Source organism: Nicotiana tomentosiformis, chromosome 5 (genome assembly GCF_000390325.3).
Source record: "Nicotiana tomentosiformis chromosome 5, ASM39032v3, whole genome shotgun sequence".
Classification (NCBI taxonomy): Eukaryota; Viridiplantae; Streptophyta; class Magnoliopsida; order Solanales; family Solanaceae; genus Nicotiana; species Nicotiana tomentosiformis.
In genome coordinates this window covers 924197-936636 of record NC_090816.1, presented here as the reverse complement: position 1 = coordinate 936636, position 12440 = coordinate 924197, and positions in this window count along the sequence as shown.

Below are 12440 nucleotides of genomic sequence, written 5' to 3'. Positions count from 1 at the left end.
GATCTTGCTTAGAACCCTCGATTTTGGTTCGAGCTTGATTTCGGCTCGAACTTGTGATCTTGACTCGAGCTCGATCCCGGTTCGAGCCCTCGAGCGGATTCCTGGTCGATGTAGGTTAGTTTTTGGATTATCTGCACGATAGATCTACCCGCGCCATGGTTCGATTCTTGTTCGAGTTTGATTATGATATCGATCTCAACACGGACCGGCCTTCCCAGGCTCTAGATTATTTCGTGCCCCCCCTCCTTTGGGATCTTACTTCGATATATCACCCTTCGAACCATATCGGACATGCCAAATCCAATTCGACCGTATACAGGTTCATAGGTAGTTTAGTTTGCACTTAAATTCAAAAACACTTTAGATGATGTTAATCCTGCATTGTCATAATTTTGGTGGGAACAATGATGAGAACTAAATTTGATGATTAACGTAAATGCGCACACACATATATATATATGGCAAAATAGTTCCTAGGTTTTTGTTTTATTTCTTGACCTGACACACAAAATAAATATCTGTAAGATATTAGAGTCGCTCACCTTATCCTATTTAAATATCTATTGTTATGTCTACTAATCGAGTTTGGTTCTTTTTAATGTGTTATGAACTTTTCATTTATTCAATATTGAGTTTGAAATTAGTTTATTGGGTTGTCGATTGTAAAAATTTTGTTTGAGATTTGTTAGGTCATGACAATATTGTGTCATTTTAGCATGCTTCTTGGACTTCTCTTCTACCCCGCATGAATGAAAAGAGCAGTCTCTAAAAATGCTTATATAATTTCAAGGTTTGGCAACAATAAAAACTGGAAGAAAGTATGAAGTATCATCCAACATCTCTGATTTTGCCTGGATATGCAAGAAGCTTAGCTTCTTGCACATCCAGCTGTGATAGGGATAGTGATTTGGTCCATGGAAACCATGAGGTTGTTACTGTTATAAATCTGGATTGCTGTAATAAATAATTAAACCATTAAACTTTCTGAAATATATAAACAAAACAGAAAGTTCGTAATACTTGTTTAACGAAATAAATTATGGAAACACAGTATAGGAATAAATCGAGCCCAGTGAATGCACAGTGTATGCTTAAGGAAATTATTCTCCTCAAGTACCCGAGATGCTGGAATATATCCTCACAGGATAGAACGATTTAACTCACCGGAGTGTTGGTACCAAAAACGTCGGTGAACAGCGAGCCACTCGAAGGCTGTAAAACACACTGGAATTATTGTGCAGAAGAAGAAGAAGATTAGAAAATTTCGTAAGGAAAGATTATGGGATTCAAAGTATATTTATAGAGTTGCTGGCATTGTTTCTGAAAAGGTTTGTAATATTTTAGAAATAGCCATGGTTGTTGGAACAGATTGTTTGAAATATTGTGGGAAAACGCATTTAAAACAATTCGGGAAAGAAAACGGGCCTGACCGGACCGGGTCGCGGGTCATGGGTTATTCCGGATCGAATTTTTCGTTAATTAATTAATTAAATAATTGAAAGGAATTTTGTCCAAAAAGATTAATCAATCAATCTTTGACCAAATCCAAATCCGAAGCTGAACCCGAGCCGAGCGATGACGGCGGCGCAAGACTTGCCTTCTTCTTAACTCTTTAAGAGTTAGAAGAAGAGAAATTATATATATATATATACCCATCAAAAACTTTTTCTTCCTCCAATATGGGACAATGTCCCTTTGCCAAGGAAGGAAACTCAAATATTTTATTTTCCCTCCATTTCTCATTCACCCTCTTTAAGCTACACAAGCTTAAAATCCCAACAATCCCCCACATGAACGAGGAATGGCTATAAAATAAAGGAATGTACGGATGCGTGTGTGTTTTACATGCAAGAATTAATTGCATCTGGATAAGTAGGTTTCCTTTTAAACTTTTCGTAGTGAACTTATATCGGATATACTCGGTCAATCGGTAGATTTGACTTTTTTGAATCGTCGAGCTTTGTTGTATACCTAGACAACATAAGTCACACAATCATTCCTTAACCATCTATGGTTCTCACGGTTGTGTTCGTTTCAGCCATGAACACCGCCTAATTTCATGAGTGGTTAGAGAATGGGCCTTTACTTTCATTCCCCTTGAAACGACTTACACTTCACACTCACATAGGTGATTTCTAAACGTGTAATCCTATAGACACACTATCTGGTCATATCCTGCCAGACTTAGAAAATCATTAAAAAACCTTTAAGCTTTGTTAACTCATCAAAAAGCCTTAATGCTTTACCTCGATTTCTGAACATTGTCTTCGTCACGAGAATGTGTTGAGTTATTTGACAATGTTGAATCGTCATTCATAACTTTATTTGATCTCTTTGAATCTATCTCGTGGGATCTCTAGTCTGCTAGGTAGAGTTACCGCCATGATGACTTGTCCTAGACCTTAACCCTATTCCCTTTGATGATCTTTCAACTGCCTCTCTAGATAGGACTTTTGTAAGTGGATCCGACACATTATCTCTTGACTTTACGTAGTCAATTGTGATAACAACACTAGAGAGTAGTTGTCTAACGGTATTGTGTCTCCGTCATGTATGACGAGATTTTCGGTTATAGACAACGCTCCCTGCCCTGTCTATTGCCGCTTGACTATCACAATGTATACAAATAGGTACCAAAGGTTTGGACCAAAATGGAATATATTCCAAGATATTCCGGAGTTATTCAGCTTCTTCACCGGCCTAATCTAAAGCTATGAATTCAGATTCCATTATAGAACGGGCGATGAATGTTTGTTTGGATGATTTCCAAGACACTGCTCCACCCCCAATTGTGAAAACATATCCACTCGTGGATTTAACTTCAGATGATCCAGTGATCCAATTTGTATCACTATATCCCTCGATCACTGAGGGATATTTGTTATAATGCAAAGCGTAATTTTGGGTATGTTTGAGATACCTGAAAACTCATTTCATTGCCATCCAATGTATGTGATTGGGATTACTTGTAAACCGACTCAGTTTACTAATAGAACGAGCTATATTTGGTCGCGTACAATTCATGATAAACATCAAACTTCACAATACTCTTGCATAGTCCAATTGTGAGTTACTTTCACCTTCATTCTTTTGAAGTGCATAACTCACGTCGATTGGAGTCTTGGCAATTTTGAAATCCAAATACTTGAATTTGTCAAGTACATTTTCAATGTAGTGAGACTGTGATAATGCTAGACCTTGTGGAGTCTTGTGAATTCTGATTCCTAAGATCACATCAGCAACTTCTAAGTCTTTCATATCGAATTTGCTAGCCAACATGCGCTTAGTAGCATTTATATCTGCCATGTTTTTGCTAATTATCAACATGTCATCAACATATAAATAAACAATGACTTCATGACCTGGAGTGTTTTTAATATAAACACATTTGTCGCACTCGTTGATTTTAAACCCACTTGCCAACATTATTTGGTCAAATTTGGCATGCCATTGTTTGTGTGCTTGTTTAAGTCCATAAAGTGACTTAACAAGTTTGCACACTTTCTTTTCTTTACCAGGAACCACAAAACCCTCAAGTTGTTCCATGTAAATCTCTTCCTCTAATTCTCCATTTAAGAAAGTTATTTTAACATCCATTTGATGGATTTCAAGACCATACACGGCCGCCAGTGCCACTAACACCCTAATAGATGTTATCCTCGTTACTGGCGAGTAAGTGTCAAAGTAATCAAGGCTTTCCTTTTGTCTATAACCTTTGACAACAAGTCTTACCTTATATTTGTCAATAGTGCCATCCGCTTTCACTTTCCGTTTAAAGATCCATTTCGAACCTAAAGGCTTATTTTCCGGAGGAAGATCTACCAATTCCCATGTATGGTTATCCAAAATTGATTGAATCTTACAATTGACTCTCTTTCCAAAATGCTGAATCAGAAGATGACATAGATGCTTTAAAAGTTTGAGACTCATTTTCAAGGAAGAATGTCACAAAATATGGTCCAAAGGAAGTAGATGTTCTTTGACGTTTGCTACGCCTTGGATCTTCTATACTTGGAGTATTTTCCTTTGGTTCTTCCCGAGGCCGTTTAGGTTTTTCACTTAACGACTCACATTCAGTTTTATACGGATAGATGTTTTCAAAGAATTCAGCATTATCTGATTCCATTACCGTATTAACGCAAATTTCGGGATTATGGGATTTTTGAACCAAAAACCGACATGCTTTACTGTTTGTAGCATATCCAATGAAAACGCAATCAATAGTTTTTGGTTCGATTTTAACCCTTTTAGGTAAAGGAACTTGTACCTTTGCTAGACACCCCCACACTTTAAAATATTTCAAGTTGGGTTTTCTTCATTTCCATTTTTCATATGGAATAGATTGCGTTTTGTTGTGGGTTACTCTGTTGAGTATTCGGTTAGCTGTAAGGATAGATTCGCCCCACAAACTCTGCGGTAATCCGAAACTTATTAATAAAGAATTCATTATTTTCTTTAATGTCCGATTTTTTCTTTCCGCAATTCTATTGGATTGAGGTGTGTAAGGTACAGTAGTTTGATGGATAATTCTATATTCCGAACATATTTCTGCAAATGGAGATTCATATTCTCCACCCCTATCACTTCTAATCATTTTGATCTTTTTATTCAATTGATTCTCCACTTCAGTCTTGTATTGCTTAAATGCTTCAATTGCTTCATCCTTACTATTAAGCAAATAAACATAATAATATCGAGTGCAATCGTCAATAAAAGTAATAAAATATTTTTTCCCACCTCGGGATAATGTCGACTTCATATCAAAAATGTCGGTATGAATTAAGTCTAAAGGATTTGAATTCCTTTCAATAGACTTATAAGGATGTTTTACAAACTTAGACTCAACACATATTTGACATTTTGATTTATTACACTCGAATTTAGGTAATACTTCTAAATTAATTAACTTCCGCAAGGTTTTGTAATTGACATGTCCTAAATGAATATGCCATAAATCATTTGACTCCAATAAATAAGAAGAAGCTGAAATTTTATTCATACTGTCAACAACCATTACATTTAGTTTGAAGAGACCCTCTGTGAGGTAGCCCTCTCCAACATATATTTCATTCTTGCTTACTACAACTTTATCAGAAACAAATACACACTTGAATCTATTCTTAACAAGTAAAGAAGTAGAAACTAAATTCTTCCTAATAGTAGGAACATGAAGAACGTTGTTGAGCGCTAACACCTTGCCGGAAGTCATCTTCAGGAATATCTTCTCATAACCTTCAATCTTGGTTGTTGCAGTATTTCCCATGGAAAGCTCTTCTTCGGGACCAGGAGTAGAGTAAGTCGCAAATACTTCCTTGATAGCACAAATATGTCGAGTGGCTCTAGAGTCAATCCACCACTCCTTCAGATTTCCAACTAGGTTGCATTCCGAAAGTATTGCACACAGATCATCAATGTCATCATTCTTCTCCACTATGTTGGCCTGTTCCTTCTTCTTATACTTTTTCGGGAGACGACAATCAGGGGCTTTGTGACCGGTTTTTCCAAAATTGTAGTAGCTGCCCTTGAATTTCTTTTTGTTCTGTTCCTTAGTCTGTCTAGAAGACCTCTTTCTCTTATTACTTTTTGGAGCAGTCTCCTCAACGATATTAGCTCCCATGATCGTTGAATTTCCATGAGACTTCTTCTCGGCTGTTTTGTTATCTTCCTCAATCTTGAGACGAATCACAAGATCTTCCAACTTCATTTCTTTGCGATGGTGCTTAAGATAGTTCTTTAAATCTCTCCACGAAGGAGGCATTTTTTCAATTATTGCAGCCACTTGAAATGCTTCACTCACGGCCATACCTTTAGCAATAAGGTCGTGAAAAATAAGTTGAAGCTCTTGAACTTGGGTTCCAACAGTTTTGTTGTCTATCATTTTATAGTCTAGAAATTTGGCAACCACGAACTTCTTCAAACATGCATCTTCAGTCTTGTACTTCTTCTCAAGTGCGTCCCATAATTATTTCGAAGTATTCATCGTACTGTAGACATTGTACAAGTCATCCTCTAAAGCGCTTAAGATATAGCCTTTGCAAAAAAAATCTGCCTGCTTCCACGCCTCAACAATAATGAATTTCTCGTTGTCCGACATGTCTGCATTAGGAACTAGAGGTTCTTCACTAGTGAATTTCTGCATACCAAGTGTGGTAAGCCAGAAGAACACCCTTTGCTTCCATTCTTTGAAGTTGGCTTCGGAAAATTTCCCCGGTTTCTCTGCCGGTGGAAAAACAGTCCGGCTTGACGAGGCTATAGTCGTTGCCGCAACATTCGTAGAAGAATTTCCGTTATCAATTGCTATTTCTCACTGTAAACAACAGAAAAGTTCAATTAATGGCAAAACCAAAACAGTAAACAATACTGTTATTAACAACAAACAGTATGTATAATAAATAAAACCGAAGTTTTTATATACTGTTTCACAAAAAACGATGAAGTTTTTATGTTCTTCAAATGGTTTTCTGAATTTCAATACTTTGATGAAGTTTTTCTTCAAATCATAATAGTAAAATTCAGAAGGAGTAGAAAACCATCAAGGTTTTAATCTTCACAAACAAAATATAGAATATAATAAAATCCTTAAGATTGTTATAAATCTGGATTGTTGTAATAAATAATTAAACAATTAAACTTTCTGAAATATATAAACAAAACAAAAAGTTAGTAATACTTGTTTAATGAAATAAATTCTGGAAAAACAGTATAGGAATAAATCGAGCCCACTGAATATACAGTGTGTCCTTAAGGAAAATTTTCTTCAAGTACCTGAGGTGCTGGAATTAATTAAATAATTGAAAGGAATTTTAACCAAAAAGATTAATCAATCAATCTTTGACCAAATCCAAATCCAAATCCAAATCCGAGCGAGCGACGACGACGACGGCGTGAGGCTTGCCTTCTTCTTAAGACTAATCAATCAATCGATCTTTGACCAAATCCAAATTCGAATCCGAACCAAGCGAGTGACAACGACGACTGCGCGGGTCTTGCCTTCCTTTTAACTTTTTAAGAGCTAGAAGAAGAGCAATTATATATATACCCATCAAAAGCCTTTTCTTTCTCCAATATGGGACAATGTCCCTTTGCCAAGGAGAGAAACTCAAATATTTTATTTTCCCTCCATTTCTCATTCACCCCATTTAAGCTACACAAACTTAAAATCTCAACAGTTATAGGATATGTTTGACTGATAATGATTCAAGAACTTGCCAACATGGAATATCGTGGACAATTAAGTTACTTTGACTAACTCTTTATGGTGATCATCAAGTGACAATCAAGCTATGAGGATTCACTCCACCTTAGTAGGTCAAAGCATTAATGTGTGGCATCTATAAGAAAGATCCTGAAGACTACTTAAAAAGGAGCAGTACGGTGCATAAAGTTCCCCGCATTCATGCTGGGTTTGGGGAAAGGTCGCACCCCTAGGGGTATAATATAGATCGTTTGATGTTTCTCTCACACGCATACACAAGTATACGTGGTCAATCAAGTAATAAAGAGTGAGTAGAGTATCGTTTCCACGAGAACTTGTGATCAATTATCAATTAAATCAAGCAAATTCTAATTTATCGAGTGAAGAACAATTTCAAGGGATTTTTGTTTGATTAATTCTGCTAACTAAAGCTGTGATTTAAAAGAAGAATTAATTAACTAGCACACTTAGCACAGAGATTTTTATTCAACTCGACTTATTAATTTATCTAGGTTATTAACCTGCAAGGACAATAATACTCGTAGAAATTTGCCAACGTCTACTCGCCTATTTAAGTTATTCTAAACCCTATATTTCTATGAGATTAGAGATAAAAAGAACTCATTGCGTCAAATAGGTATATTTCTATCCATATTTGCAAATCAATTCTCCAATGATTAGGTTCAAGATCGTGCTCTATTCAATCCAATTGCAATCAAGAATTACCTCTTTCAAGTTCAACTCAAGATTCATATATAGTATTTCACTGTTAGCTAGGTAGTAATTAAACTCAAGATATGAATAAACAACCCAATATGATAAATTAACTCGTCAAATCAATATTTGAATATCAACATTCATGTGAAACCATAACCCTAAAATAAACGAGTTTAGTCACGCATAGTCATGGTAACAATCTCAATTAATTCCCAAGAATATATAAAAATCAATAAAAGAAGGGAAAAAGAAGAACTCAACTCCAAACTCTGGCTTTTCTCCGCTTTCAAATGTGTTAGATGACCTAAAATATGCGTTTTTGACTTATATACTGCGTACGAAAGTCGTGGGCCAAAGTATGGTCAGTTGGTGATGGATGGTCTCATGTGAAAAATGAGAATTGTTTTATACAACTCACACAAGTACTCGTGCATGATTGAAACTGTATTCTTGCACGCAATTATAACATTCAAATTTAATATGTGGAGTAAAGGTCCAGATTTTCATGTACCATCCGAAATTGCTTAATTTTGCTTCCCGTTACACTTTTGGTTGATTAATACCCTCGCTGTTAGCAAATCATCTCGTACTTGCTCTTTTCATTGGCGAAGCTCCAACGTGAAATGGATAGACTCCACGTGTCCAAATTGTTCAAGAAAAAAGGTCTAATTAAATTTAGCCCCGATGAACTTTTGACTAGGGTTTAACATTATCCTTAGTTGGAGCTTCATTAGAGGTCAAGGGCAAAAAACAAAACTTTTTCCTAACGACATGGGTAATACTCCCTTCGTTCATTTTTACTTGGCACGTTTTGACTTTTCACGCTACTTAAGAAATAATAAATGAAATGCATTATTTACCATGATAATCATATTAATTGATGTATTGTTTATTGGATTTGAGAAAATGATTTGAAATAAGTAATAAATATTGTGAGTATAACAGGAAAAAAAATGTTGTCTTCTCTTGATATGCGTAAAGTGACAAGAAAAATGAAAATCTTTTTTTAGTATACATGCCAAGTAAAAGTAAACGGAGGGAGTATTAAACCAAAAGATTAAAAAAGGCTAAAGTTGATCAATTTGGGATAGTACATAGATTTTTCTTAAAATTCTAAGAAATCCAATTGAATGAGATGCTTTGATCTTCCTACTTCAAAGATTATTCTTTTTAAAACAGAGAAAAGAGCATTTATTACCTCTAATTCAGCAAATGAAAAAATGATCAAAAAAAAAAAAAAAACCTAAGTAGAGCTCTTCTAGCGATAATTTCTGCATGAGAATCATTCGCAACATCGCCTTTCGAGCTCCGTCGCGAACGCCCTATGCATTTCGTCCCCGTTCCCACTGATATCACTTTTAGTTCTGCAAATAATAAACAATAATGTTTTCTCCAACAAAAATAGCAATTATAGAAATTCAAAATAAAACAATTGTTAAATGAATTTTCCAACTTTTGTGGGACTTGGGAAGGTGAAGAGAGAAGAAAAGCAGCCAAAACGGTGACTTCATCCCCCCCCCCCCCCCCCTTTTCTCCGGTGGCGTCCATATTTTCAGTTAAGTATGAAGTAGAATAGTAGACAAAAGGTAATTTTTCGAAAATTTAAAAAACTCTAAAAAGTCGTCTTCAGAACAATCCAAAATTATATTCATGTCCAAACACAATTCTAGTTTTCAAATATTATTTTCACTTGAATTTTTTTAAAATTATTTTTGAAATTTTACAATTCTTATGTCCAAACGCCGACTAAGTCTCATCTGTCATTTAAAGAGAATGCCATTGTAGTAGTATTATATGTCGCATTTAGCGATGTCATAACAATTATAAGTCACAATTAAATGGGTTGCTATTCATGACAAACAATTGACAAAATGCGATTTATTAGTCACATTGAGCGCTTGCAATTAATATGATGTCGGATATGATTATTGCAATTTATGAGTTCAGTTTATGGACCGATTTCACTGACATTCTTTCCTTTTTTCCCATTTTCGATATTCGGTTTGAACTTCCTTACAAGTTACATATAAATTTTCTTTTCAAAAGTTTGACTTTTCATTTATAATTCTCCAGTAGAGAATGACTATTTAATTATACCGAAAAGAAAAAAAAGAGTTTCTTCTATGATGGTAAGTTGGTAACCCCTTATATGTTTTCTTGATAAAATAAACGTATCTCACGGATGCATATGTATACTCAATACTGCTTTATTAGTTGAATATCTTTAGTAAATATATGTCATGCGACATTGTAGAATAACTCATTACTTTATATTGGAGCCTCTATTTTCTACAAAAAAAAAAAAAAAAAAAGTTTTCCTTTATCGGAGAATTACAAATAAAGAGCTAAAATTTTAATTTTTTCTATATGTAACGAATAAGGATCAACGAAAATCCAAATTGGTGAAGAGGGAGGCATGCCATTAGCGAAAATAGCTCGCATTCAATAGATGCGACATAAATTGCATTCTACAAATGCAATGATTATAATTTATGTTCGAAACATGTGATTTATAAATTGTATTCGGCATATACAACTTACATATATAATAACTACTTCCATTTATTCTTTCCGTTATGCTTTATCCTTATATCGCTATACATGTGTTTAGCATATTTATTTATGATATTCTTTTGAAAATAACACACCATTGAAATTATTGAGCCAAAAGTTCACATTTTCGGGAAAATAATCCTTTTAAAAATAACACATCATTTATGAAAGGACTATCTTTTAATTGCTGGAACTGGAAAATGACAATTTGTGAAAGTTTCCCCGTGAAGTTGAGTTATGCACATACTTTCCCCATTACAATTATTCTAGTATTCTATCAATTGGTGCACATGCATATAATTAGTCCACCAAAAGTTAGACATTTCATTAACATTTTTTAGTTGAAATTTAGATCCCGTTCTAACATGATCTTTATTCTAATTTAATTAATTGCCAGGCCACTTTTTTTAAAATGTTGTTTTCTTCATGAATTTGTTTTTTTAAAGCTTTTTCTTCCCTGTTGAAACCTTTGAGTTTTTGAAAAATGTCAACTCGGTATAAGAAGCTAATGGAATTGTACTTGGATGTAGTTCTGGGGTTTTATTAGGTTAGAATTTCATTTTCTTATTGTATAACTAAAATGAAGATAGTTTTTTTTTAATAATAGAAAACAACACGAAAAAAGAAAGGTATAAAATGAAACAAATATTTTTCGTCATAACCATGTTTATTTTTCTTCTTCTTGAGCCGAGGGTCTTTCGGAAACAGTCTCTCTACCCCTCTGGGGGTAGGAGTAAGGTCTGCGTATACTCTACCCTCCCCAGATCCCACTTGTGGGATTATACTGGATTGTTGTTATTGTTGTAACCATGAGAAAATGTTATGAAATAAAGATTTCCTTTTTTTTTGTATTACTTTAGTGTCAGACTCATTGTATCATGTGAAATTGTAAAATTTTTTTAAAAAAATAAGACTTCCACAAAAGCACAATTTAACCTTTGAGAGTTCGGTGTCGCATAAATAAATAATTTTAACCTACTATATATATATGTAGTGTAATATTTTTGCGAAGGAGGTTCGAACCCCTTCAGCCCCGGCCCCTTGGCTCCAGCCATGCTATAAAGTAGTTACATCTATATCTTATATCATGTATCATGTATGAGCACTTACCAATTTTACATTTTCACACACAAGGTACCTCATTTTGATCTTCCTCTACAGTTGCTGATTCATAATGTAATATGTGAGTTCACGTTAACTATTAACCTGCTTTTGGGATTTGGGAGTAACAAAATTCACTCATTTTTAATCACCAGCACACATATATATACTCTACATACTTTTTCACACAGAAAAGACAGTCTCTCCCACGCAAAACGTACACATCTTCTACCTCAGCAGAGGAACCACGCAGTCCAGAGGCGGAGCCCGGATTTGAATGTTATGGGTTCGGAGTTCTAATCATTTTAAATTACTGAGTTCTAAATTAATAATTTTCAATAAATTTCATAAGATAAATAGAAGCTTTGAACCAAAGGTACTAGGTTCGGCCGAACCCATATGTCACGACCCGAAATTCCCACCGTAGGGACCGTGATGACGCCTAACATTTCACTTGCTAGGCAAGCCAACGTTAGAGGATCATTAAACCAACTCTTTTACATTTCAGCAATTAACAACAAATAAGCCATAACGAGCTAAAATGAGTGCAGAATTATATATAACAACCTCAATATATATATATATATATATATATATATATATATATATATATATATATATATATATATATAAAATTACCCGAATCTGGAGTCACAATTCACGAGCATTCTAGAATTCACTACAAGTAATAGTTTGAAAGAAATACAATTGTTTGAATGAAAGAAACAGTAAAACAGAAAAGATAGACGGGGACTTCAAGGTCTGTGAACCCCGACAAATCTACCTTGAGTCTCTGGATAGTTGGTCCAACAGCTAAAATCTCGATCAACTCGAGTCGGTACCAAAATCTGCACAGAAAGTGCAGAGTGCAGTA